We start from the raw sequence: 6304 nt of genomic DNA on the forward strand, positions 1-6304 counted from the left end.
AAAAAAAAGGTTTAGAGAGTGATTCGTTCCATATACTCGTGTGTTGTTCTACATCTATGGGTGGATTTCTAGTGGTGGATCGGATGTACCGATCCTCTTATATCTTCTTGATAAGGTAGGATCCTTGGTTAGACTTGTTCACTTCAGTTATGACATATTTGATGTTGTTTGAAAAATTAGAAATATATCATTATTTTTATATGTACAACCTTGCTTATGGGAACTTACAAAAGAGCTTTTGTGAATAGTTACGGTTATCTGACAGTGTTGTAAAAGGTTATGCATCCTAGCGTGTACCATTTGTAGGGTGCTTACTTGATCTTGTTCTTCTTTGGATTAGATATGTTTGATTATCCCTTGGTGAGTATTCGATGTCTAAACATCAAACTTTTATAACTTAAGTTTGTGGGAACATTGTGTTGTGGAAAGGAAATCTTGATAAGATATGCGATGGCTTGTGTGTTATGAGTGTGGTTCTTAGCTAAAGTTCACTTCTGGTAGTAGTTGGTATCTGTTCAGAATGTTATTTTGGTTATGTGAGAAAAGATTTTTCTTGATGGATGTATTATGGTCTAGTAGGTTTCAATTTATATTGAGTTCATTGGTTAGTTTGTGGCTTGATAATCACTCTTGATATAAAAATCTCCCAAAGTTTTATTTGAAAGTTCATTTCTTTGTAGTTGATCGTGAGGGAATGGTCTTAAGGATGAGCTCACCTAGAGAGATGAACATCGACTGGTAGGTCATAACTTAGACTTATGGTAACGTTGGTTATTCTTTCTTCTTCTTCCTTATGTTCGAGGACGAACATGATTTTTAGTGGTGGATAATGTAATGACCCGTACATTATTTTTGAGAATCTTGAACTATACGTTTAAATTGAGTTAATTAATTGATGGGTAACTGTAGATAATGGGCTGAATCAATAGTTAACGGGCTAAAGTGATAAATTATTTAAGATTCAATACTATTTGACCCTTATATACTAAATAAGTAGTAGGGTTTATTATTTATATATATAAAAATAAATAAAGATAATAAGATAGGGGGAAAATTACCTGAGCTAGGTTGCGTCGGAGGCGAGGGCATCGAATACAGGTAAGAATTGTTAGCAATTTTTCATCGCCATGTGCAAATCTTGAATTTTGTAATATAAAATTTTGGTTAGACATTAATGGAACACTATTTAATATAATATTGTTGAATTTACAATGGAATATAACTGTTCTTTGGATTCTGTGATATAACAATTCTTTCCAAATCATTGGGTAATCATGTTGCCAATGATTGATGTAGGGGCAATATATTTTAAACCAAACAGTGAAGAAGATTATTAACTTACTGTTTGTGTTTATTTTTTTTCTTTTTTTTTAAATGTCTTAAAATCATCAAATTATTATATTTGGTAGATGATTTGATTATTGATGATTTAATTAATAAAGGATATGTAATGATTGACAGAATTGAAGATACAATGAAGGCGGATGGATCCTTAGGTTCGGAGGTGGTGTTCTATCCGTGGGTGATTGGTAACTTGACTTAATTTTATTATTATTATCACACTATGAGTTAAGTTTTGACATATTGAGATAGGTAATTAAATATTATATCTATCATATCATATACATACCATTTGAGTTATGATATTGGACAAGAGTTGGAACTTAACTTAAGCTTGAAACTTAGAAACTTGATCATAGATTTGGGTGATCTTTTGGGTCTAGGCTAAACCTATAATAATAGGGATGTTGTAAGCTTTGAAATCTTATAGTGAATATGTACTTGAATAGATTGCATTGATTTGGAAGCTCAACAAAAAGAGAAGGCTCAAGTTCTAGAGTCATTGTTCGACTATTTGAGGCAAGTGAATTTCTAAACTCTTGTTAAGTGTATGGAATGCGTGTATTTCCTTGTGATATATGTTTGGGAGTAACGGGATTGGTTATGGGTTGACTTGTCCACATTGATTAATTCTAATGATGAAATAAAAGGGATAACAAAAGGCGATGTGATTAATTATTTATGTGTGATGTGTTGAGAAAAGTTTGATGGCTTGTTGAATCATTGTTGATGTGATTTCATGCTTGTGTGGTTGTGAACTGTGCAATGTTATGAAAATGGTCATCTCCTCATTATTTGTGTGAACATGTCATTGCATTATTCCGAGACATGGTTGTGAAAGTGTTATGTGCATTGAGAAAGAATGATAACTTAAAGAGGATGTACCATTTCGAGGGACGTATCGCGCGCCGCGATGGATACTATATTTCGAGGGACGTATCGCGCGCCGCGATGGTTACTATTATCGAGGGTCGTGTCGTGCGCCGCGACAGATGCATGGACAAATATGTCCCCCATGGATCCCGGACTGAGAGACAGCGGGTGTGTATCACTAGGTCAGACATGCATCATTATACTTGACATTGCATTCCATTACATTGCACATACTTATCATTAGTGAACTTGATATTGTGTTTTGCTGATCTAGTGATTGTCTTTTTGCGGAACTTGTGATTGTTGAATACTGAGCTTGTTATTGAAGATATATAATTTGTTGAAGTGTTGTTGTTGAGGATATGTAATTTGTTGAAGTGTGTTATTGAGGATATGTAAATTTGTGGAAGTGTTGCTATTGAGGATATCTAATTTGTTTAAGTGTTGATATTGAGGATATATAATTTGTTAAAGTGTTGTTGTGGAGGATATGTAATTTGTTAAAGTGTTGTTGTGGAGGATGTGTAATTTGTCTAAATGTTTTTGTTGAGTTACGTTCTATGTAAACTGTGAGTTGTTAGGTTCGGCTAATGTTTATGCAGGTTGCAGTTGTGGAGGTTCGGTTGGGGGTGGTAGGAGTACCCGTATTTCATTCCCTTAGCTTGTGTTTAGACGTTTACTTGCTGAGTACCGTGTGGTTTGGTACTCACCCCTTGCTTCTACAAATTTTTGTAGGTTATAAGCCTGGATTTTTGTGGTACTTGTCATTCTCTTCTTTTCCGAGGCTTCTTGGAGATTTGTCAGGTAGCTGTTTCCATCGCAGCAGACTTTCTTCTCCTTAATTATGATCTTGTTCTATTCTAGAAACAAGTTCCTTTGAGACTTGAGTTTTTTTTTTGAATCAATTGTAATACTTTAGAGGCTTGTACACGTGACTACCAGGTTTTGGGGGTTTTATTAAGTTACTTATATTTTACTTCCGCACTTTATTGTAATGGTTGAGTTTTAGGCTGACTTGTCTTGGTGGGATAAGACGAGTGCCATCACGCCCATTTTTGGGTCGTGACAACTTAATATTTTAGCATATCATTTAATAGCAAACATTTTTTATAAAATAACAAATAATACTAATAAAGAAAAATATATTTGTGATGAAACTTAAATCTAGTTCATGCTTAACAAATTTGTGTTGTCATTGTCATTGAAGAACTATAAAACATTTTTCTTTTAAATTCTTTTATAAAAGTTTATTTTGAAATCATAAAAGACATTCTATATCTTTTCTATGTTATTAAAAATTTTCAATAAAACACCATCAACGTTTTCTTAAAAAGAAAATTGTACATGTCTCTAGTACTGAAATAATAAATAAAAATTAATATTAATGAGTCGTTTTTGTGTGTGATGTGATTCATATCTAATCGAAGATATAAATATAATTACATAATAGAGGAAACATGATGATAATTTTAGTTTTCTTCATATTTCGCTCACATACATTTTGAGTATAATCAGATGAAATATATTTTTATCATTAATTTTTTTTAGAAAATCAATGCGTAACAACAACTCCTCTAAAAAAATAAGAGTGATTCTTTAGCCAACTCGGCCAATTTCATATTTTTATTTTTTATATAAACTTTTAATATTTAAATTTAGATATAAATTATCTTTTCACGGTTAGAAATTATAAATGAAAAAAAATCTACACTTTACTTCTCTTTTATACTTTTAATTTTTTTTTCTCATTAAGAAATAAGAAATGAAAAAAGAATAAGAAAGAATAAGTAAAAAAGAGGAAAATTGAAATTGAAAAAGAGATATATTTTTTATTTTTTTACAATTATATATATATATATATATATATATATACACACACATATATATATATATATTATTTTAGATCTTGAATTTTCAAGTGAGAAGAGTGTGTCAAAATTATATTTTCTTTGGTGAATTTTTTGGTTCCTTTTCATGTTTAATTATGAAATTATTAATAATTAATTTCAATAATCATTTTCAATGTCTTGGAAACATAATTGAAAAATATATTTAATATTTAAGTTAAAGGGCAAAATTATCTAAAAATAAACTAGTTATAGTGTGAACATGTCATTTTACCATTCTGACTAAATTATGGCCAATTTTTATGGCCAAAAGGATTTTTCTTATCCCAATTTGCGTATCACTGTTTGATTTAAAACAAAGTTCAAGCTAAAAGAATAACTTTGAAACTTGTGATTTAAAAAGACCATTAGATATTTGTGTGAGTAGAAATTATTTCGGAAAAAAAAATACTCCCTCCCTTCAATTTTACTTGGCACACCTATTACAAAATAATTATTGATACAAGTATTTTATCAAACTATTCCTATTCAATAATGTCTTGAAAATGATTAAAATAAATATTTAATGTTGATGGTAAAATATTAAAAAAATTATAATTTTTTTTTATATATTAAAGAGGACAAATAAAAATGAAAATCTATTTTAAAAATAAATGACCACTAAAAGTGAATTGTAAAACTAATTAAAAATTAAGTTATTTAATTATAGAAAGATGAATTCGTTTGGAATTGATTTTAAAAAAGGATGTACATATTAAGGGTAGTGTGCAAAGGTGATTGACTTTTCTATTATTTTGTTAATCTGTCTATCATTTTCATATAGGTATAAAAAATGGGAACACTCAAAGTCAAAAGTTAATTGGTTAATTATGATTTTATCTTTATAATAAATTAAAATATTATAAAATATTTAATTGTTTAAACATTAAATTATATTTTTAATTATGTAAATGTGTAATGACTTTTGGACTTTGTTGTACTAATTGCTAATTAAATATCTAGTACTTTCTCCGTATATTTTTTCTTGTTACTGTTTGACTTGATACACCTATTAAGAAAATAATTATTAACATATTTTACCAAACTATACCTATTAAATGATGTTCAATATTAAGTCTTGGAGAATAATATGGAGAAAGAGTATTTAATATTGAGGGTAAAACATGAAAAAATATAATCATTTTTTTTTGATATGTCAAAAATAATAAATAAAAGTAAAAATTTATTTTAAAAATAAGTCACAAATAAAAATGGAAGAATAAATATTTTAAAGGTGTGCGAATCTGCGAAATGGAGAGATACACATTTGATAATGCCTTCCTTATTATCACTAAAAAATGGGTTTAGTTTCACTAATTTAAATTCGTTAGTCACACATGATAAGAACTTAAAGCTATTCAGATTCATGTTTACATGATCACTAAATTACTATTTTCTGCATGTACCCATTTTGCAAAGATAGCTTTAATTTAATTTAAATATATTTATTCTATCCTTCATTATCTGTTATTTTTCTTTTTATTTGCTTTAAACATCCACTTTCGCAATTCATATCTACCTATTCCATTGTTTCATCCGTAATATCACAACTTTTATATTTTCGTATTCGTAACCTCTAAATATTTAATTTAAAATTTTTAAAACAGTTTTTGACCTTCCTTCATTCTCATCAATATAAATTTATGTTTTTTTTTATCAGATTCTTACCCATGTTATTATAGACAGTGAAGTTTTATTGATAAATTCATATTAAGTTTGAATTAAATCTTAAATTTATCATACGTTGACCAAGTCAAATTACTGGTTGATAAAGTTAGATTAATATCTAAGTCAAAATTGTATGACTTAAATCAAGTCTATATTACACTTGGGTCAGTCCATTAAGTTGACAAGATGAGCCCAACTCATGATTCTTCAGGCTCATGGATCAAAATTGCTCGGACCAAAATACCCTAAAGCCCTTGTGGAAGCCTATATAAGGAGGTCTTCATAAGACGAAAATATAGAAAAAATACATACACACAGGATTACATAATTGCTCTTCAGTGGTGATCTGCAAGTCTTCCGCACACAAAGAAGTCTTCGCTCTAAGTGTTGAGCCTCAAGTATTCTGCCAAATCAACAACATCTGTAAAGAGAAGAATCAGGGGATTACATATCTTTTTGAGATATTTTATAAAGATTGTAACATTCACACTAATTCAAATACAAATTTTATTGTTTGCTTGCTATTTTTCCTTTCA

General features: G+C 29.2%; 1 long non-coding RNA gene across 1 annotated transcript; it reads left to right on the forward strand.

The window, feature by feature from the left end:
• The first annotated feature begins 1028 nt into the window (after positions 1-1028).
• LOC138337573 (uncharacterized) lies at positions 1029-3190 on the forward strand. The gene is made up of 4 exons (XR_011210869.1): positions 1029-1098; positions 1462-1529; positions 1791-1860; positions 2950-3190. It is a non-coding gene; the product is annotated as an uncharacterized lncRNA (long non-coding RNA).
• Positions 3191-6304: the final 3114 nt, after the last annotated feature.

Source organism: Solanum lycopersicum, chromosome 7, assembly GCF_036512215.1.
Source record: "Solanum lycopersicum chromosome 7, SLM_r2.1".
Taxonomy (NCBI): domain Eukaryota; kingdom Viridiplantae; phylum Streptophyta; class Magnoliopsida; order Solanales; family Solanaceae; genus Solanum; species Solanum lycopersicum.